Source organism: Orussus abietinus, unplaced genomic scaffold (genome assembly GCF_000612105.2).
Source record: "Orussus abietinus isolate OABI.00-Male unplaced genomic scaffold, Oabi_2.0 scaffold105, whole genome shotgun sequence".
In the NCBI taxonomy this organism is placed as follows: domain Eukaryota; kingdom Metazoa; phylum Arthropoda; class Insecta; order Hymenoptera; family Orussidae; genus Orussus; species Orussus abietinus.
This window is the reverse complement of record NW_019394307.1, coordinates 163,998-186,676: the sequence shown is the minus strand read 5'-3', so window position 1 is coordinate 186,676 and position 22,679 is coordinate 163,998. Positions and strand designations below refer to the sequence as shown.

The following is a 22,679-nucleotide window of genomic DNA, read 5'->3' as shown; positions in this document are numbered from 1 at the left end:
TCTCTACTAAAACTGCTTAGATATTCTTTAACCGTTATAACAATTTTCTTTTTTAACCTAGCACAAAACAGTTTGTAACAAAACTATTAAAAGTGCTTTAAGCATGACGATTTTTAACAGAAATTTATTTCTTCTGTTGATGTCTGAAAATTACGAAGGGCTTTCAAAGTTTCTTTAATACATGCTGTCGGCGCTTATTGGCGTTTCGAAATCAGAGAACGGCTAAAGGTAATTTGAAAATTTGTACAGAGTGCGCCGGTGGCAACGCCTGAAGGCATTGAGTATTTTTTTCCTATTGAATTCATATATTGAATACGTATACATGTCATACGTATATCACGCTGGCAACAAAAAGTATCGTTGCATCATCCACGATTAAATAACCGCCATTTGTCATGCGCATTAGACTTCACCGTGGCGAAAAAGTTAATTCTTTGCACTTGAATGTCCTTGTTGCGGGAACAATTAGGTTGACTGAAATAGGAGTTAAAGTTCTTACCGCCACCATAGTATCGTCATTGGGTTCCACTAATAATTGTAGCAAAAGATGAGCCTTCCATTTGCTTAAAACTATTAAATTTTCATTAACTTTCAATATAAATTACTAACATCTATTCCTTACAAACTCGAAGCTGTTGTACTCCAAACACATATTGTTCTTTACGTCAACTTCATTCCTCGAACCAGTAAATTTCAAGTAAAATTCTTCTCGTACTACACAAGAGACCGTCATATTCCACGTGTCACCATTAATATCCTACGCTGTACAGTTGATGCCAAGAGTCTCGAAGAGCGAACGGGGCCGCGCCGAAAGTAGTGCCCCGAGTCCTGTGAGAGCGAGAGAGAGCGCGCGCGTCGACGGTCGGTATCGCGGAGAGAAAGCGAACAGGAGGGAGAGAGAGAACCGAGTCAGGGCTCGCGGAGGGGTGGGGCAGAGGCGCGAACCAATGAGAGGCACGCGTTATTTCACCGCCGGTCGCGGAGGGGGTACAATAAAATCTCCTCGCGGCCGGTTCGGCAGTCGAGCGAGCGGCACGAGAGGCGGCGGTTCAGGCACGTCCGAAGATGCGAGAGAAAAGATGCCGAATGTTCGCGGGAGCCTGGTGCCGCGGAGAGACACGGTAGACCTCCATGTTCCGCCACTCATATTTTCTCTATCTTTTTCTATCTCGCTCTTTCCTCTGTTTCCGTCCGTCTTGCGGTCCTTCCCCCGCACCGGGTCACTCGGTCGCGCGGTCGGTCGAGTGACCGAGTCGCGTCGTGGGTGCACGCGCGAGGATACCGAGCGGCAAATTTCGACAAGTCTCGGCCGGTCGGTGCTATCGACGACCGACTCGACGGTCTCCTCGCCGGTCTGAATGTAACGGACGAGGTGAAAATACCCTCGGGATTCCCTCCGTAGTGTGTAAGCGTAGGCGCGGTTCTCCTCTCTGTCGTTTTCCGACCGGCGCGGCGGTACATCCCCCTTTAGCGCGCTTCCTCTGTTAGCGGCCTTCTCCTTTACTTTGGATCTAGTTCTTGAATCGCCCTTCCTGTCGTGTGACGTTACAGACAGATCGGTGCATTTTTGAGCTCTCTTTTTGCTTTAATACCAAAAAGTTGTTGGACCGTTCCGAGATCGCGTGGGCAGCTTGTTTGGATTTTAATGCTTTGGAATATTAATTAAATATTAATTAAATATTAATTCATTATAATTGACGCAAATACCGGGACAGGTGTATTTTTGAATGCTTTGGTATCTATTGGGTGGTTCACGTTAAATTCTATGTAATTAGGCCCAGCTGGAATTCACGATGGATGGATGCGGGATATTTAATATCAGAGATCTTAATATAACATTCAGTAGTGTTGAGAATCTCCTTCTTGTTACATATATAATTTTTTCTACCGTTATTACGTTTTTCCATTGATAAATTATTTTCAGTCATTCTTTCCTGCACGAATAGATTTAGACAAACATGAGATTTACCGATTGTTTAGTGACTTTTTTGTAATATTCTTAATAATCATTCAATATTTCTAATTGTTTACGTAATATATCGGTTCTTACAGGTAACCGTTTTTAATTTATATTAGTTCAAATTAAAAATTTAATGGGATGGTGAAAAGTCCACGAACAATTCAGGAAGTTTTTCCGGTTACTTAGCCATGTGTTAATAAAGATCGATTTCGAATAACCCGGGAAATCGTTTCGTCGTATATGGAAGAAATAAGGTTAAAGCGTTCTTTAATAATAGATCAAAGAGTTCCTTACAGTCACATTATCAAATGATGGACACGATAAATGAACATGATAAATTGAGCGTTTGTACGTGGAATCTAGGTCGAGGTTAATGTCTGTTGTGAATTACCTCGTTTCCGTATTCGGATCATTTTCCTTCTGAGAGATTCTTGAACTATAGTCTTGGAGAAATTTATTGTCATATCTGGGCAATACGATAAGACAAGTTATGGATGCTTTGGTATATGTTAATTTTTATAATAATTACTCGACACTTGGTGCTAAGAAAGAAGTGCCTAGACATTGTATTTACTGGACGTCTGACTTGAGACCTTCGAATGGCTTAAACTGGGATCAGTGGCTTGTTCAGGGATTACGAATGGGAATTTCTTGTTAAAGCGTTCTAACGTGAAGACTTACTATTGGCTTAGTGTATGTTCTTGTAACCATACGCATTCATTGAGTAAGAATACGGTGAATGAACAATTTGGGAAGCGGGATGTATTAAATGCCATTGCACGCATATGATAAGAATATGTTCAGTTTTACATTTCTATGTTTCGATGAAGTTAAATTGTCGGATTGCAATTTTTATTTATAAGATTGAATTTATAAAGTTGCCGTGGATGGAGTTAAATGAGGTGTTGCCGTCGTTTGAAAGAAAGTAAAGGAATTATAACTGATATTCTAGATATACATGGCGTTGTCTTTTGCTAAGGATCGGAGTTAGTAAATTGGACAAGTGGTATTTTGCGGTGATTAAGTAGGTCAGCTTAAAACCGAACGTTATCATTTTGTTAAACTCAACCATTAAATTGACTTCTTAAAAAGAAAAATGTAATAAACATCGATGTGACTCATTTTTATTTTCGTCTAGCAAGCCATTTCGTTAAAAAGTATGCAGGAAAGGGTAAACAAAGACTATTCATTAGCAGATTTAAATATTACGCTGTAAAGGGAGTTATTCGTAGAATATAGAGGTGATCGAAATGTTATGCTAGCATGTAGTTACTGTGAACAATATAACCCTTTTGGTTTAATTCAGTTCTAAATGTAACTTGACCTTCTTTATATAGAAAGATTTTTCTGCGTAGTTATACTTTTTAATGCCTTTCTGCTACCGTTTTTTGGATTATTCATATACATCTACGGTTATTTAAACAGATTTCCGTAACATCCGGAGGGTGCTAACCTTTAATCCAATGCGCGATGCACGTAACTGTAATGGATTCACATTGGAGCGTCGATAGCCCATCCGCGCTAATTGTTAGTATAAATTTAATCTTTTGTAATCGCTCATGTCAAGGCCCACGGAAAACTCGAGGTCCTTCCCACGTGTACCGAAGGACCCGAGCCATCCTCGAAAGGGGGGCATAAATTTGAGTCCGAGCATTCTCAAAGGGTCTCTTTTCGAGGGTTTTCGTCGAAGGTACGGGACGACGTCTGGCGAACAGATTTTTTAACTTTCGAAAAATTCCCAAATCCGCTTCTGGCGACCAGACGTCGCTCGAGGGTTTTTTCCGCGAATCCGCGGCCTACGTGACCGGTCGTTTCGCAAGTGCCTTCGAAGGTGAAAACCCTTCGAGAATATTTCCCTGCCAATGAGAATGCTCGACTTAAGTCCGACGTCCTCTCTCCACCGAGTTGGAGGGAGAACTATGCACTCGGATATTTTTAAGACATTTTGTAAAAATCAGATTCCAAACGAACGTTGCCGCGACAACATCGAATCTCTCTTAAAACGTTGCCGAGTCAACGTAGATTCCAAACGAACGTTGCCGAGCCAACATCGGATCTCACAGAGCGTTGCCGAGTCAACTGAGAACTCTCAAAAACGTTGCCGGGTCAACGCAAGCACAAAGATCAGTTGCCGAGTCAATTGTAAAATCTTCGTAAACTTCGTAAAATCACGCATCATTCCTTGTCCGTCCAAAGAAATATAGTCTATTGTCTTATTGAAATCCGGAATATTTTTATTCAAAACGCGAAACCAGCTGCTGGCGGTTAATTCCCCCTTCAGCAAAACACTATTCGAGCCCGCCTTCTCTAGCCCGAGGATTTACGACCCTCGGGGATTGACTGACAATCGCGAGATGTCTAGTGTCGCAGAACACACATATATTCGCGTAATACCGACCTGCTTGCTACACTGGTAATGCTTACTAATATGATGCTCATCTCATGCATATCGAAATCTCTCAAAAAAGTGGATATCTCTACATCTCGGAAAAGATTTCACCAAAGATGTACAGAGAATATTTGTGCCCATAATTATGAAAGTGGTCTAAGTCAAAATTGAAAAAAAAAAAATGAGTTTATCAGTTATTTCACGCCACATTATTTCAAACTAAATTAATTCAATGTAATTTCGAAATAAAAAATATAGGACTTAGACCACTTTCATAATTATGGGCACATTTGTCTGACACGTTTATAAGAAAGAGAAAATGCGAAAAAACGAAGGTTAAAGAGATTTGAATGGTATCGCGTTGGCTTACAAGCTCAGTGAGTACGAAGCTCTTGCGAGTCAGCTGATGACCATGACAGTGACCCTGAAAGTTAAAAAAAAAATGATACTTTAAAAAGGTTAAAAGATTTTCTCAAGTTTATAGCTCTAACAACACGTGACTGGAAGAGTGTATATCTAACGAATATCGTCCGCGTAAGAATTTAGAAACCGTCAAATTGTCTTACGGTTCAGAATCTTTCCATTTGCATGAAACGAAGGAGTTCTTGTTAGATTATGTCTTTGTGTTGAAATGTTCAGTGTAGGCATATATTTGGTAAAACGCCTTGCCGAGTTTGTCGATGAATAAGGTAACTTTGGGTAATAAGACCCACTATAACTTGAAAGGCCTGTAAAAATTAAAATATAAAGTATTTTTCGAAGGGGAAATGAGCAGAGTGTACATGAACAATGTTTATTTCAGGTATAAACTGTAAAAAGAAAATATTCTAAACAAATACGTAATGAAAAAAATTGCAGGATGGTGCTCCTGGGCTTTGTTACCAGAATGTGTAGGTAATAAGGCCCGCTGACGTCGATGGGAGGATGCACATTAATTTGCACACTTAGGGCAAGTTATGTCATTAAGATCCTCGAATGTTGTCTTCGAGCATTCTTCGTGAAGCCATTTTTGCACAAGGCATGGTCCTGCATATCAGTAACCCTATTTTCTTGACAAAGGCTGCGGTATCAGTTCACGGTCTTCTTTGAGGTGTCAGGCTTCGTTTTTTAAAGGTATTTCGCTCAGATTTTGTTGCGACGTTGTATTTACTGCAACTAATCATACTTTCGTGTCCTTGTTGGAAAAGATCTTTGGTTGCGTTATGTTGCACTATGCCAGGCTTTACTACCCGTTCGGCGCAATTTACATTTCCAAGTTATAATTTTTTAAATAATAAAACTCATACAACAGTATGTAGAGAAAAGTATAAGGTACTACGTACCTGCTAGACAGAGCAGTACTTCAGAAAACTTTGTGACAAACAGCTTGAATGCTGCAATCAAATTATATAAAATTCACTCGGAAATATTTCTTATCAATCTCAGTATACTATAGACCCGTCCACAGTCCCGACAATACATACAATGGGCTCTTCTTTATCCTACTAATTGGCAGAGGAGGCCACAAACGTTGCACTTTTACTATATGATGAAATATAAGCATCAGCATGGGGAAATATACCCATGTGGGCTTTATTACCCAATGTTACCTTATTTGCATTCTTCATTTTCAAGTAAGAAACTGCGAAGGAAAATATTTTTAGGTTAAGAAGATTTGCATAGTATTCAGCCGGTGATATAAGCTCAGTGCCAATGCTAACGTCTGATACCAGATTTAGAGCTTTTTGTGGGAAAGTAGTCACTTGAAGGGATTCCCTGAACACTTCCGTCCCAGACATTACCTGTTACACTCCTTGTTATGTATGTAACTGGAGACATATTGTCGGGTACAATTTCAAACTATTCGCTGCGACTTTTGAATCCACAATTGCAGTAATTTTGACCACGTTTTATGTCAATTAAACGATAAAGTAGTACTTTTTCATCTTTTTCTACTTTAATTATATATTTTACATATAACATTACTGATTTAACGAGCTGTACGTATATGATCGATTTATATTCCGCGCAAGTCGATGTTTTGAAATTATTTGCTAGCTGCTAGAATCGCTTCACAAGGAAACTCATACATTTTTTTCGTGCGAGAATAAATTTGCATAGTTGTCTTATCTTACATGAATATTCCTTACTCCAGTATACTCTAGGAATACTCCAGTAATATTACGAACTGGTATACAAAGGAATAGATATATTTATTCAGAAAGAAAAATTTGAAGTTCGATTTTTCTACATACCATGCACTTGTTGGATACGTATATTTCACATTTTGTTTGATTTATTTACAGAATATGAATCGTATAGAGAGAAAATGACGTAAAGAACCCGTAGAATGGCGTTTGCTTGAGACGAATCATAAAAAAACATGCGCTGTATGAATAAAACCATTTTCACCAGTTTGCAGCAGAGATTGAAATATCTCGCCTGGTTAATATACTTTTTCTACGTAACCATAATCAGGATAAAATACCTCGTTCAAAGATGTTAAAAGTTAAATTCGAAAACTATGGCGCAAAAGTTTCATTTGCAAATTATTTTGATTGTAACCGTCAATTGATTACCGCATAATAACGGTTTGAAAGTGACTAATTTCTTAAAGCTGCCCATTTTTCAAATAGGTACAGGAAAGATATTAAACAACATTTAAATATAGTTTAAGCGTCTTATTAACCACACTTTTATGTATATATTGATATAATTATTTATTATTTTACATAAAAAAAATGTTTGAATTACGATACATTGTAAAAAACCGTATGTTAGTGGGCGTTCTCATTTGTCATAAGTTTTCAACAAGATCATTGTCGAGTATTCTGCTTTTAGAAGGATCATGATAAGTACCTTTTCCGAAATTACCATTTTTCCTTAATTTCCGATAGCATTCAATAACTTTAAAAAGTAATTTTATTAAAGTGTGCAAAAATGAGCGAAAGGGATATTAATAGATAATTAAAATTTTGAGTAATTTTGCTTTTTCATAGTTAGTTGTCGGTGGTCTTTTTTATAGCCATATATCCATACGTGTGTAAAATATGAACTATGCGGAATTAGAACTTTTTGAGATATCTTACAACAAAGCATGAATAATGGCATTATTTGAAAACTGGCTTTAAAGTTTCTAAACAGTTTTTCTTTTGCAAAATGATAATATGCACCTAAAAGAATGTTTAATAACACCCTTAAACAGTATTTACATTTTGTGTTTCATTTTTTCTTGTATCTGACAGCAAAATGGATGTTTTCACTGTCAATTGGTTTGAGTACGAAATTTTGTAGATTTTAAATGAATAGTTAAAATAAACTGTATGAATATCCTTCGACGGGAAATTTAAGGTCCGCTAAAGCTCAAATTTATTTTCTTACATTCGCTGGTACGATTTGCGCTTTTTCGCTGTGACATAATTCCCGACAACGTAGGATGTCCCCATATATAACGCTTTTCACTCTGAGTTTCATTATTACGGCTCTGCTCTTGCAGTATATCATTTCAGAGCCAACTCCTCGTGCTGATAGTTGAACGAGGTGGTGGAAAATTTTCCTGTCATTCCTGAAATGTGGGAGGAGGGTTTACAGTCTTTGCAGGACTCCAGAATCGAGTAGGTGGTAACTTTTCCATATTCTTCCTACTTAGGTTGGGGCGTACGAAGCTTACTATTGATGTCGGTTGTTTTGAGAGTAGTAAACAATTTCGTTAACTTGAGTTGAGAAATTTATTACGGTTTACTACTATTTCATTTTTTTAACGTTTTCTCGCCTACGTCTTATGTCGTCAATTCAGATCTCAGTACAAACCGTGATTTGTGGATGTTAGTTCAAAGTAGACATTAATTATTATCATTTCCAACCCCACAGCCTTAGCACTAGAACAACCAAATCCGTAAAAATTATGGATTTCAGATGGTCCACCACAGACAAAAAATCCGTCGGTAGATCTAGTGTTATATAGAATAAATACAATTATATTCTGGAAAAAATGATTAGTAAAATCCATTATCTTTCGTACCTCATGTATAGCAAATCCCCTCGACCCCCTCGTTTAGTTTCGTCCCAGGCACCGCTGAACGTGGAATATCTGTAAATTTATCGTATATAAATGTTTATTGAACGTATGTAAGATGTATATAGATATCTATGAATTCTATTGTAGATCCACTCAAAGACTAGATGTCCGGACATGGTACGTAATACATATATATCTGCAATAGATGGTCTATAGATATTCATATGTATTTATAAAAAAAATGAAATTCATAACACTTTTTGAGCAGAGTCTGTTTGAGAACTTGTTCAGTACAGCTATGCATACACAACCCGCTGTTTTTGACACAGAACATTTTGTTTGCAAATGTCGGGATTTGAACCCGGGACTCACGGGTAGGAAGCAGGAACGCTAACCATGATATTACTAAAGTCTATGAAGGAATAAGTATTTTTCGAACTTATGAAGACTGCTCCGGCACTTCTCGATCGGTGCTAAAGGTACTTATTGCATCTTGTTGTAAACTTCTTTTTAAAAAATAAAACTCGTAAGTTATTGTAAAACTACGAGTCATTAAAAAAATTGTAACAGTGTTATTATATCATCTTCTTATTTAAAAGTGTATAATAAATGGATACCGATTCACTTTTAAGATACTAAAGATACTAAATTCGTAATTTTAGTACTTTATACACTAAAAGTGCATGAATTTTATGAATATTATTTAAAGATATTTCATTTAAATTTGTGCAATTTTTTAGTGTAACTACATTTTTATAAGACTGTGGAAGCTGAATATAAACTATCAATTTAACGTTTCTGAATAGTTTAGATTTCAATATAGGTTATCTAGACTTCTATGATATAGGTACTGAAAATATAGGCATGAAAAAGATTTACATATATATTCACGGGATATTTTTATTATGGCCCACCATAGATGATGTAAGTTTTCTATACCTAATTTGTACCTCCACTATAAGTATATTATACTTCATACGGTGCTTGGTAATGTATTATAATTTACATTGTGGTAGATTATCATGATCCAGTCAAAGAGGAAGTAAATAAAAAATCAGAGTATGGACGAAATTAACAGTTTTATCAAGTTGAAATTTAGATATAAATATTAATTATGCGTGAATAATGTTAGGATACACGAGGTGTCTTTTTATTTTTCTAAACGTATTTTCAACGATGTTGGTTAACCTTTGATGATGTCTACTAGAGCTATTATATATTTTGTATGCGTCAAGAAATAACTAGATATTTGTAGATAAATAGTGGATATATAATTTTCATCTACAATAGACGTAGATATTTATATATCGTTTAAATATTTTTTTAGGTGGATTATAGACAATATACATTTGCTATACCTGTAGATCTAATTTAGACGATTTATTTACGTATATTCCACTTCATGGGTTGCCTGAGGTTTTACTACAGAATAGAACACTGTGGAAATGGTTTTGTCACTTTTTCTATCTGTTCAGCTTTTCTCGCTGGATAAATTAGTTCTTTCCGCTTGACAAGTTGAAGGGATTTTTCAATCCCTTCTTTCATTTCCAGAATGTATCACCTACGTGATTCCAAAAATAGTTTTGCATTTCTGTGAGATCTTCTGGCATCACTGTATTCTTTGATGTCGACCACGCTTTGTTAAACAGGAAAAATGGGAATGCTTGAAATTATGAACGGTAAATCGTCTTAAAATTCTTTTCTTTCCTGTCACGTTAAGTATCGCAAAATTAAATATAGACGCAACTTCGTTATTTTAGTGACAGTTTTTACGCTCTGTCTTTCTCTCGTGGAAATTTCTCTTCAAGGAGTTTTCCATTACCTTTTTCAAAAGGTTAATAACCTACCCCAAGACCGTTCTATACGTGATCACGGAAAGGTTTCATGTGTGCTCCTCCGGAACCCACGGGTCACCAGGCGTGCCCACGACGACCTATTTCGCGTTCGTGGGCTGTAATTCCACGTGGCGTAAACCGGTGTCATGCCTCATATCATATCTCCTTTTCTGCCCTCCTTTCGCAACGTCGCAATCACCGACGGTTTGACCGCATAGTGATAACATTTCCACTTTTTGATCCTTTGAGCACTCGACCACATCGTTCCCGGAATCCGTTTGTGGGTCCACCCGTGCGAAACCCACGACCCTCAAAGGGTTGATTACGATTTAGCCCTGTTTATCCCTGTAACATGGTGATACCCCTCTAACCGTGTCCTATCGCAAAGCTAACTATCGTTCTCAAAGGATTAACCGCTACCTTTCTACCCAGTTCCTCCACCGATACCTGCTGTCCCAATGTTTCTGTTGAAAGAAGAATGTATTAAGTTGATGCATAAGTAATGGCATTTTTTTTACACGTAACGTAATGTGTAAAACATCGTCGCTACTTATGCATCAACCTAATATATATACATAAGGAACAATGCAATGTTGAATTGGACATGTACATACCCTGGCAGAGACGAATCGCTTCCCATCATACACTGACCGTACCGTACCATATTCGCAAGGAAGGTACTCGCGTCCATCAGGAAACACGAATATAGTTGCGTATAAGATGCCGGTACTCTGCCCTACGTTCCCAAGATGTCCGCTAGGTATCCTCAAAATATCTTTTGAATTCCTCTTTTGTACCCACTCAGCACCCAGCCAGACAGAGGGTACAGAACCTTTTCTCGCTACGATTTGGTGACGTTGACTGCTCGAGAAAGTAAGTACACTTCCGCTGTGTTCGATCGATTCTTTACGACGTAATCTTCCTCAGTCTCATCGCGACGTGATAAATCTCTTTGTTGCTGAATTCGACTCGCGACAAATGGGAAAACTTGACGGGGTGGACGGACATGCCGGTTTAGAAAGGGGTAACGACGTTTTTAAAGAAACGACGGCAAACTTTGAAGGTTGCCGACATTGTGAGTTACGACTCTTCGGCAAGAGGGTAGTTATGTTTCAGAGGTAACAACATCTTGACAGTATCCATACAAAATTACGAATACAAATATATTACATGCCATAATTAAGTGCAATATATACTGAGTGGCCCAGAATGCGCCAAATTTATATGGGAAACACTTTCAAGCAACTTGTAGTCCTGAAGCGGTAAGAGTTGGTAATGCGAATGGAATTCTATTTTTAGATGAAAAAGAGTTGGAAACACTTTCTCTACAAAAAATGATACATTCATGTAACCGTGATAGATGCCAGTTTCAACCCTTGACATCTTTTAGGCATCGTGCTGCTTGGGATATGTCTAAACTATTTATACGAAGTCTGAAACCATAGTGGTCTTGTGAAAAGATAGCCTGCTGTTACGTCACTGGTGTAAAATGAAGGAATATTTTACGAAGTCTAATAAGCCATTACAATGTAATTATATATTAACTCTGAACGTTAAGTAAGGCATTGCTCAAAGGACAGCTGGCAATCATAATACGCGAACGATAATTTTTTCGTTTTTTTGTGCCCAGCGCTTGCCTTAATATGTTACACTCACTTTAATGCCGACTTCTTTAAGATTATAACTTACGGCTTATAAAATAAATAATTTTCAGATATACATTTCTGAATGTATCACAAATGCTACGTGCTCCGACGATTTAGTACAATCGTTTCCGAACTCCTTGTACAGTCTGGCCTTGATATAATTAATAACTTAATCCAACAATATAATCTTCACGAAACTCTTTTTTTTATATCACCAAATATGCGTTATTACGTATTAACCCTTTGAGAGCCACGCTCGATTAAGGGTTATCGGGTCACACGCTACTCAGAGGGTTAATGATAATCCGTGGCCATAGTTTTCCTTTTTTTTTTACGAACCATGTTCCTATAGTTCATTTTAGTTCATTCAATTTCATACGACTCTCCTAAAAATGCGTCATAACTCGAATGATGCGAAATCAAATATTGAATAATTTTCGTTGAAAGTTGGTGGTCAGAACTCGATCGTGTTAAATAATAGAAGCGACCGAGAAAGAAAATTGAAGAGTCATTACTTTTTCCTAAACATTTCTCCTGTGAGGTTCGGCAAAAAACTACGACTGTAGAATTTTAAAGATGGTTCAGAGTTCTTTAAATGGTGGGTCCACGAAAACGGCATGACCTACAATCGTACGTGTACGAATGAATACCCCCTTCCAGCAAAAACGTGACCCATTACGATTGTTCATTTATTTGTTCCGTTCCATTGACGGAACGATGCCCAGACCAACACTGGCATGGCTCCCTTTTATTTCACGTTTGTACATGCTGTAACGGCGCAACGCGTTGGTCGTCTTGTTTAACGTCAATATTTACGACCAACTGAAGTTCTTCGGCTATGACGCAAATGTGTAGGGGGAATTTAAGGACGCACGGTGGAGTGCGTGCGAAGTTGGAAGTGCATTGCATTTTGACGGCGAGAAGGAAATCCACTAGACGTCAAAAAATCACTACACTTGAAAATGAAACTCGTGCAAATCAGAGACTAACATATGAGCCGCTCAGTGCACACATTGTTTAACTCCATAAAACAAAAAGTTGAGAAATGCGATGAAGTAATGTAGATTCTTTTTTAAAATTCCTATTATAGTATAACTTCAAATATATAATGTAGAATACATAAATACAGTTATAGTTTTCATCTAACGGTATATAAAATTAATAAGAAAGAATAGCCAAAAAATAATCGTCTGCATTTTATATCGACGAATGTTTTTGCAGGTATTAAATTTCCTCCCCTATTCCTGTATGCCAAACCTTTTGTTCCGTTATGCTTTTGTAAATTTCGTGCCCATTTATCAGGATTACGACTTCTTTTCCTCCCAATCGATGTGTTTGTTGGGGAATTTGTACCGTTGCAGTCAGATGAATCGGAGAAACACGATAAACGTGTTCTTGCCCCAGACTTTCTGCTGATAAATCGTATTGAAGAATCATCACTGCTTTCCACATCCACATTGTTATTAGTTTCACTCATCTTGATTATAACGGTATAATATTTAGTTCTTTAAAAACAATCAGGGAGTAATGTTGAAAAGACCAAAAAATATGAAGTCCGTGTAATATTGGTGAAGTATACAGTAACATTCAGCGTGAGAGATAACTACCGTCTGCATTGCGCTTCTTTCTATCTGTTTGCTGATGCAATTTTATTACTCATATTGTTAAAAGGGGGAAAGCATCTTCGGCTGTTTAAAAAAAAAAAGCGTCGATGTACGGCCGCAACAGATAATCCAATAATACTGTACTGCCAGGTATTCGTCTACGATTTACATTAGAGGATGGAGTTAATCATAATGGCTTCTGAAATAAATTACTTATTATTCAATGCCCAAAAAAATTTTGCCGTTTAATGGTGTTAATCTCTATTAATCAGGAAAGATATTATAAATATAAAAAGTTATGACTATACCAAGTGCTTTGACACCTAAATTTAAGATTTTTCAAAAAGTGGAATTAGTCGATGTGTGCACTGAGCGGCTCATATATTCTTTGGAATAATGTAAAGAGAGAGGGAGTGATCCAATTTTGGCTTCAAGACCCTTGCAATGACTCGTAGTCTTCTTTCATTACGCTAAACAATATATATGGTTATCAGATATACTTTGATTTCTAGGTGTTACCCCTTTTTTGCAAGCTATATAGTTTATTGTATGCATATAAAATAGTGATATCAATGTATTCGATAGTTTAAATAAGATTACGCACTTTTCTCTGGTTAATCTGTTATCCAATGGACAGTTTCAGAATTAAAAATGATGAATGTCGGAAATACTTAGAATTTGAGAACCAATTAATTCGGAATTGTTTGCTGTAATATCAACTGTATTGAGTGCGGGGAAAATGAAATTTTAGTTAATATCGGGCGATTATTTTGAAGCTCATGTTTGGATTTGAAATATATCACGGAATTTATATTTATGATATTAGGTGTTTTCCTAGGAGAGTGGGCTTTCCTCATCTTCCAATTTCGCAAGTTAATTTTTTTTATCGGCACTCATGTCAATCTAATCATCACCTGGGCGCATAAATGTATTACGCAACTTGAAATTGATTAACCCTTTTGTACTCGAAGGCGAGATATCGCATATCGAATCGCACTCATCTCGAACGGCCCTGACCAGGACCACATATCTCGGTCAGAGATGCGAAAGGGTTAAACGGGCTCATTTTTGACCCTGGATATAGTAATGAAAATAATTGTCAATTCCACCCAGTAGACTCGGCGTTTGAACGAGCACTGCTTTCGTTCTGATGAAATAATCGCATCTTTAACCGGTCGTGGAGGCGACTCGCTTATAAATCCTCTCCTTCGGGCCGATTTCAATTCCGAAAAAGAAACTTCAGAAGCGTCGAAGTCTTCCCCCTCGTAATTGACTCGTAAATGAATCTCTTAAGCCTCGGTCATTGCTGGAAAATCTTCACCATCGGGCCGACCAAAACTAATTAAGGTATCGTGAAATATAGGTCGGCGTAATTGGATCCCAATATGAAAAGTGTTCGCTTTTCAACGGAGCTCCAACTTCCGTGCTCTTCAGGAACTTGCGTGCTAAATCCATCGTCGCGCGAATTAAAAAAGGGCGACTAAATTTATGACCGATATCGAAACACAACTCGGTCTTGCGAACGGAAACATCGACATTAATTTGGCGGTTGTTAAAGTAACATGAAAGGGTTGTTCTGCATATATGAAACGTAATGATATTTATAAAACTTTTCTCCAAATTGGGTGCACTGAATCATTTGAAACATCAGATTGTGGTTATGAAGGCTCTAAAAAAGAACGCGGTGCTCACGGAATTTCATAAAAAAAATATATATATATGTATACTTGGTTCTAGTCTGGGATAAATAACAACAATTTTTTACTAAAAATGAAATTTCACCAGTACCACGTTCTTCCTTCGGGCCTCCATAATCACATGCTGCAACTTTCATCGATTCGGTCCATTCAGTTTGGAGAAAAGTTTTACAAATATTTTTACGTTTTATTTATTGTAGGAGGTGAAATTACCGAAGCGGAAGTACTGTTAACAAGTCTATATTTTCGTAGATTCACAGATTATTAATCGTTAAAAATGATATATGTAAGCCTCGTGTAGAAATTGGTCCAACTGTTCCCTTCTATGATTCTCGACCAAGTGCCGTCCCGTCCACTGTTCGCAGGGACCGTCTTGGTCTAGCCGTATCAATTGTTTAGGCAATGCTCATATCTTGTAAACATGCTCGCCTTTCCTCGCCCATGATTCTGGGAATAGGTCCGCCCATGGACCTCCGATAATTTGCCTTGTCTCTTCGAAATATTTCCTTCATTATATAGAATGACCCTTTCACGTTACCTTAACTTTATGAGCTAATACTCGACACCGCGGGGGAAACATTAGACTCCCCCTTTAATGCCGGTCCATGGGCGTCATAAGATGTAAAAGAAATGGAAGGAAAAGAGGAGGCTCGCGGGGCGATTCGGCTTTACGCCGGGTCGCGAGGCAAGTCTTACTAGACGACTCTGGAGCCGGGCTTTGTCGCCATCCCACCCTCTGCCCTCCGTTCCGGCGCTATCGATTTAGGAAGGCATAACATGCCGGTCTACATGGGCTTTCCGTAATATGCATTGGCGTAGGCCCGTGAAATCGCGACGGTCGGATGACGCCGTGCGCGACCTCGGGGTGGCGCTCGACTCGCGTCGGTGTTGACGCCGCTGACTTCCGCGGCGCGAATGACGCCTTCTAGTCAGAGCGGACCGACGTACGCACGCCACGTGTTTCCCGCGAGTTGCAGCCTCGGCCAATTGGAGCGGGACGAGTGGGCGGGTGAATTCCCAGCCGCGCGCTCGATCAGTCCGAGAGTGACCGGTGTGAGGTCTTCACGTGTGTGCGCGGGCGATGCGGACTGTACTCTGGGCCGTACACGCGTGACTCGTTCGGCGTTGTCACGCGTGTGTGCGCGCTCTACGAGCTGCGCACCGTCAGTCCTAATAAAAGAGTATTGGATAGAGCGGAAGGTAAGCGTATACTGACATCAGCGCCACCAGCCCTGTAGTTTGGAATTTGTACTAATCTCAGGTTGGGCATGCGCAGTGGTATCCATTGGGGAAGCGTCGGTTTCGGCATTATTTGAATGTCAACAAAAAGTGTGAGCCGATCTAAGGACGTTAGCGGATTGAAAACGATACGGATTCAATCATGGTGATAACGTGTAACTTCCGCACATGTAAGAAGAACTCGAAGAATCATAAGGGACTCGCCTTTTTCCGTGTGCCGAAGGAACCAACAATGTAAGTAGGAGGAAAATATATAGTGTCATTTTACAGGTTATATGCATTTTGTGAATGATTAATTTTAAATTCAATTAACATCAATTGAATTTTTCCTAAATGATTTCCAGAATATGAAAGTAAATTGGCTGACTTTTTTGCGGGATTCTAAGTTATTCATATCGATCATAGTAAATTTTATGTACTAGCGTAAGAAAACTTCTTAACTGGCATTATGTATTTCAGTCGTCATTTGTGGACAGAATTTGCTGGGCAGAAGGATACTTAACACTTTGCCGTCCGCACGATTCGTAAATATTTATTCGCTTGGCGCCGGCAGCGCTAATTCGGATGACTTGACTTGTCGCCGGCCGTTTTTGACGTTATCGACACTACTGTGGTGTCGCCGGCCGTTGGCCAAAAGTTTGCGCACATCACCACTGTGGTGTCACCGGCCGTTGACCGCTATTTTGCGCACGTCACCACTGTGGTGTCGCCGGACGGCATAGTGTTAATATGGAAAAGGCATCCCAGACCGTTACTCGTTTGTAGTGCAATTCCTACTATCCAATCTTGGAACCCTTCCCATCATACGAATGCAGAAAATGTACCCACAAAACAAATTAATTCGACAGACATCAGCGTTTATCATTTTCATTGTAAATCTTTATCAAAAAAAGTTGTGAAATAAATATTTTATTATGTGTTTTTTATGCGTATTTTTTATTGCGTTCCTTATCACCTATTCAAATTTCTCGCTGGATGAGGCACTGTGAAGTAGTGGGGAGTATTTAGTGTATATTCCAACCCATGGGGGAGTCCTGAAGACCGTATACGTAAAACTACATTGCGGTCTTAGGGGACCTTCCGCTCTATCTAACACTCTTTGGTTCGAATGTGAAACTCGTGGCGACGCTACACGTGTGTTACTGCACGAGGACGTATCGGCAAGCTCGCGATCTGCAGCTATAGTTGATTAGGAGAAATCGGGTATAACTATAACGATTATGAGTAGAACATTCTTTTTGGATATTTTGCTCAAAAATATCCGAGAAAAAAAAATATATTACAGATGTGACTTTAACGATAAGTTGTAGTCATTTTTCTGTACGTACTTTCGGTACAAGTATGTTGAAGAAATTATTCAAGACAGAGTTGACACACGTGGTACAATTGTACCCCTTACGAGATACGGCTGTAATAGGTATCTAGGGGGTATGTTTGTAACGAAAACCAAAATAATCAAAATAATCCTAATTTTAATACAAAACAATTAATAAACGTTTATTCCAAGAATACCACAAACATATCAATATGATGAAGTTTATAGAAAAAGAAACGATAACCATAACTTATTTATTCCGAGTCTTCGCTATTTGTGCAGTTAAGATATAAATCTTTGAATTTATGGTTACAAGTTTATTAAGTTCACCGTTTGCAGATATGGCACTGTATCCATACACATGTGCATCCACGTGTGAACAGTGTTACCAGCTTTTTACGTCAATATTTTACTCGCATATGACCGATGTTACAATTATATTCTTATTAAGTAAGAGTAATTACAAACAATTTGAATAATACAAGTTTCATAACTCACAAGTTATATTTGATCGTTAATAAATTACTAATTAATTATGACAATGTATTTTTCTAGTAAAGTATATTAAACCAGTTAATTTATTTAATTGATTGATTTTATGGTGATTTATTTGATAAATCATTTATCAACTAGTAGTTAGATGCATTTTTAATTATTCACATCTTATTATTTGAAATTATTGGTATTAAATTAGTCTGGTATGGTATTAAAATTATGTTTGATTAATTTAAAGAACGACTGAAAATGAAAAGATTAAATTAAATAAAAACAAGCGTCTGGGACTGCGAGACGCCGAGCTTCATATTGATATTATCAGTTTCGAATCGCGCGTCTGGGATGGATGAACTGTCTTTGTTAATAACTTGGTAAATACTTATCAAAGGAAAAAATGGAATACGAAATTGTGACTTCAAACTCCGCCAACTGCCATCAGTTTCTGGGATTGTTTCGAGTTCTGGCGAATTAGTATATATTTATTACAAATTTCTAAAGAAATTTATAATTTTATGATATCATGTTATAATTTTGTTAAATTACGTGGGAAAATTAATACATTTATGTTCTAAATTTGTAACACATTCTCTAAATTCTTTGCAAATATTTTATAAAATTCGTATGCCATGTTGAACAATACTTCCAACGAAAATGTTATCAAATTATTATTTTTTTAAGAGTGTAGACGATTGTGACAAAATTCAAGCGAATGTTACTACCGAATATGCTTTGGCTTTCTCAGAAAATATTGGTGTTCCTGGAGATTTGTATAGATTTGAGTAGACGAGATGAAATACGTAAAAGTCCACGGGCTTTTTTGTAATACGTAAGAGACCTTTATGATAACGAGAGTAAGACCTTTTGAATAGGTACGTTTGGAGACCGATACGTGAACTCTACAGATTTGGGTCACGTACAACTCGAGATGATATAACAAAAGCTGCGAGATGCTCTTTGCCGAATGAATTTGAAAGGAAAATGGGGAAGAGAGAAATTGAACGATGTCGATTAATAACATTCATCGAATACTGCTTTACGTATGTGTTGCGTACATACATCATGACACATTAGATTCAACCTCATGCATTCAATAATCGGATTCTTCAAATTCTTAGGATTTTAACCCCAATCCCGAGAACAAGTTTCCTTCGTGTTTCTTTATCGCTTTACTAGGGTCGTAGCAATTTATTTAAAACGTCGAACCGAGCGGCGTTTTGCTTTACGCTCACGGTTTAATTCACTCTAAAAAAAACCCCTTGGATTTGCTAAATTTCCGGTTTCAAATCGACAATCCCTAATAAACCCATAAAAAGGTTAACTCCAAGGTGCCCGTGTGTTCGACTACCCATTGGTATTTGGAACTTTTCGTGCTTGAGCAACTCTTGTCGATCTCAGACGACTCCATGTGTGAGTTATTTGGGACACTCGAAGATGCGGTAAAGGGCGGCACCTAAAAATTTGGCACGTCCAAGTGTGTTAACCAATCGGCATTGGAGAAATCCCGCCTTTACATTTTTCCGGAGAAAACTCAAGTATTTTCAGAATTTCCAACATTACTCCACCCACACTGTTGAATCATTCGACCATCACTGAAACATAGCGATCATTTGTCATCAATTAGGACCGCGATTTCATTAATTAAGTTCCCGGATTTGTTAGGATTATACACAAAACTTTACTTTCAATCGCAGGTTAAGCAGGCTTAACTGCCAATCCTCGCCTTATTAATTAACATCCCCACCTTCATTTCTGCAAATACGGGACTGTTAGGACTAATCCATAATCTAATAATTATAACGCTAAATTTTAATTGGAATACTCTCTGCAGCGATCTAGATGTTCTATTTCTTCCTTATTTCAAATTCCGTTTATTTTTCCTCGTGTCTCTCCATGTCACATAGCACCATTAATTCAGTCACGTATTACGCTCATAACTTAAATTGATGTCTAAACAGAAACTCTAGCGCTTCGCTCTCTTATCTACTACCGCGGTCCTTTAGCCCATGATTTTTTTACTTCTAGGAACTCCTGTTCCTATAGCCCATTTTTTTTATTCCCCACCTAAGTCTCTTTAAACAACACTAACTTTTCCCTTTCTCAGTCCTCATTAATCAATCGCCTTCGATTATCAATCCCACTTTTACTTCGCCATGCCTATCAGCGAACGCTTTGCAAAAAACTCCGCCCTAGAGGACAGCATCCGAAAACGCTTTAAAAAGGAGTCCCTCGGAGCACAGTCAGGATCTTCTACAATCTCCGGCGGACTAACTTCAATCGCTTCGCGCGCGACATTGCACTGGACTTAGATTTCCGCGCGTTATCGAACACAATATACTTCAAGAACCGGACTTCCATTGTACACCTTCGAACATAAGCTCAGATCGTTAAAATAAATTGTTAAGTTTTTGAACGATCCAATACACACGATTCTCTGATTTGAGGATACCAATTTTGTTAACCTTCCACTTTGCAAGGGAGACATAGCGAACAGCTTCGAGAACATTGTGAGTCTCGAAGAGCAGCACTTGGTTCACAAATTTTAACCAGTCAACTTGGTACAACAATCTCAATAAGAGAACACATAACTTTTAAGAGCAGTTTCGCTCAGGTTTACATTCAACAAGAAACAGCCCTACAAAACTAAGTTGGCGTACGGACGTCGCGTTATTGTCGTGTTCGCGAATTTAATTGCAAATCGCAGACTTACGTCCTCAGGAAAGAAACGATCGCTTACGTTGACGACGCGATGGAACAGTACAGCTTTCATTTCTGCTCCGATATTGATATTTGAGAGGGTACGATAGATGCACGTGTCTGAATTTATTGATTAAAAACGATTGTGGATTGGTGACGTATCAACGGAGAGAGCACGTGTACGGTTGCAGAGAATGGAGATGAAGATTGGTCAAAAAGAAAGAGGAGCTTAAATTTATTTGAGGATTACTTTTCTGGAAATGATTTTTTCAAGCTAAAAACACGTTATGAACTTTTTTACTGTCGTTATGATGATCAAAGAATATGGCAGGCCCATATCCGTATCCCATAATTGCAATTCCCAGAATTCATGGTGTGTGTTATCTTGAAATGCTGCTTGGTATAAATTACCTCTGGTAGCTTGTAGATTTTTATAATTGAACTGAAATTGTCTGCATGTAGTAAACAATAATATGTGCGTTTTGATGTCACTATAAAATTGATTAATATAATATTGACAGTATACGGATTCGAAAAAAACTCCATGTCATTTAAGTAGATATCAGACCACAGACATAGTTTAGACAAAAAATACCATACAGAGTTTGCGCATGAGTGAAGGCACTGCGGTTGAGTGATTCCAGTTTCTAAATAATCACAATCTCTGTTCCTAACAAAGTAATAAAAAATGAGTTAATTGATTCGGCGTTCTTCGCGAGCCTGTTTGTAACGTTGGCATCACTATGCAGACAACCCCGATATTGGTCGAGTAACAACAAAACAATTTAATTATGCAAATTGATATTTTAATTTTATTTTTATGATTTTTGTTTGATATTTTTTGTCATTGATATTTTTATTTTATATTATTTTTATTTTATTTTTATTACTTCCTATCAAAATGTATCATAATCCATCACTAACAAAGCATTCTCACATAGTATTCGCATTTAATCTCCTAAGATAGATTCATCTCATTACCCTCAGTATGTAGAAACCTGTATTACATACATTCATAAAAAAATCCCTGCACAATGTGAAAATGTAGCTGCACACGCTAATCGGGTATCTTTTCAAATAGTGTATCTCGAAGGAATTTCCATACTTCTAGAGAAAATTGGTATTTTTTCTGTTTACCTCGTTACATGGGTATGCGTTATCATCATAGAGACGTGTTAATTGTAACGAATTTTTCACGTGCAAGCTCGTTACTGCCGAACAGTTAAATGACCAGGATGCATAATGTAACGGGAGAGGGGGGCAACACTTATGCTTCATCTTTACCGAAGCTCGTGCTTTTATAGAAGCCAATAAGCCGTGTTAGCGGTCTCTAATATGTATTGTAAGGTCGGGGAGTGAAAGAACCGGGAGCGTGTTCATTCTACAAAGAGAGAACGATAAGAACCTCCGTGCTCTGTATTCTTTACAATCTCGTTGAATCGGTTAGGGTCGGCACTCGGAGAGCTCCTTTTCTCAGAACGAGTCGCCAGGAGCCATTCTGCTCCAGGTTTACCGGTAATTTGTGTCGCTATGGCCGACACTTAATGTCGCGATTCATTCGCGACCGATTCTAGTAGTTTCCTCGCCTTAGTTCGTTGAGATACTAGAGATTATCTTGACCGTATAAAATATAGGCGCTCGGCCGGGTCGGATGACAAGACCAAGAACGGATCACAATATACGACTGTGGCTGCTCGGACACTTTGCGACCTTCGCGTGCAGAAAGTGAAACATGGAACGTTCCTTCAACGAATCGTTTATTCTTTGCCAATTGAGGCAACCCTGCACCGTTGCATTAGCATCTACGA

The 22,679-nt window shown here is 38.1% G+C and overlaps 1 protein-coding gene across 3 annotated transcripts in view; it reads left to right on the top strand.

The window, feature by feature from the left end:
- The first annotated feature begins 1,032 nt into the window (after positions 1–1,032).
- The window catches only part of LOC105696081, a 137,329-nt gene continuing 115,682 nt past the window's right edge, over positions 1,033–22,679 (top strand). For 2 of the 3 annotated variants that reach the window (XM_012418250.1, XM_012418254.1), the window contains exon 1: positions 16,183–16,328. The gene's annotated coding sequence lies outside the window, so the exon portion shown is untranslated. Of the gene's footprint in view, positions 1,122–16,182; positions 16,329–22,679 lie in introns of those variants that run through there. The other variant, XM_012418251.1, reaches the window with a different exon arrangement.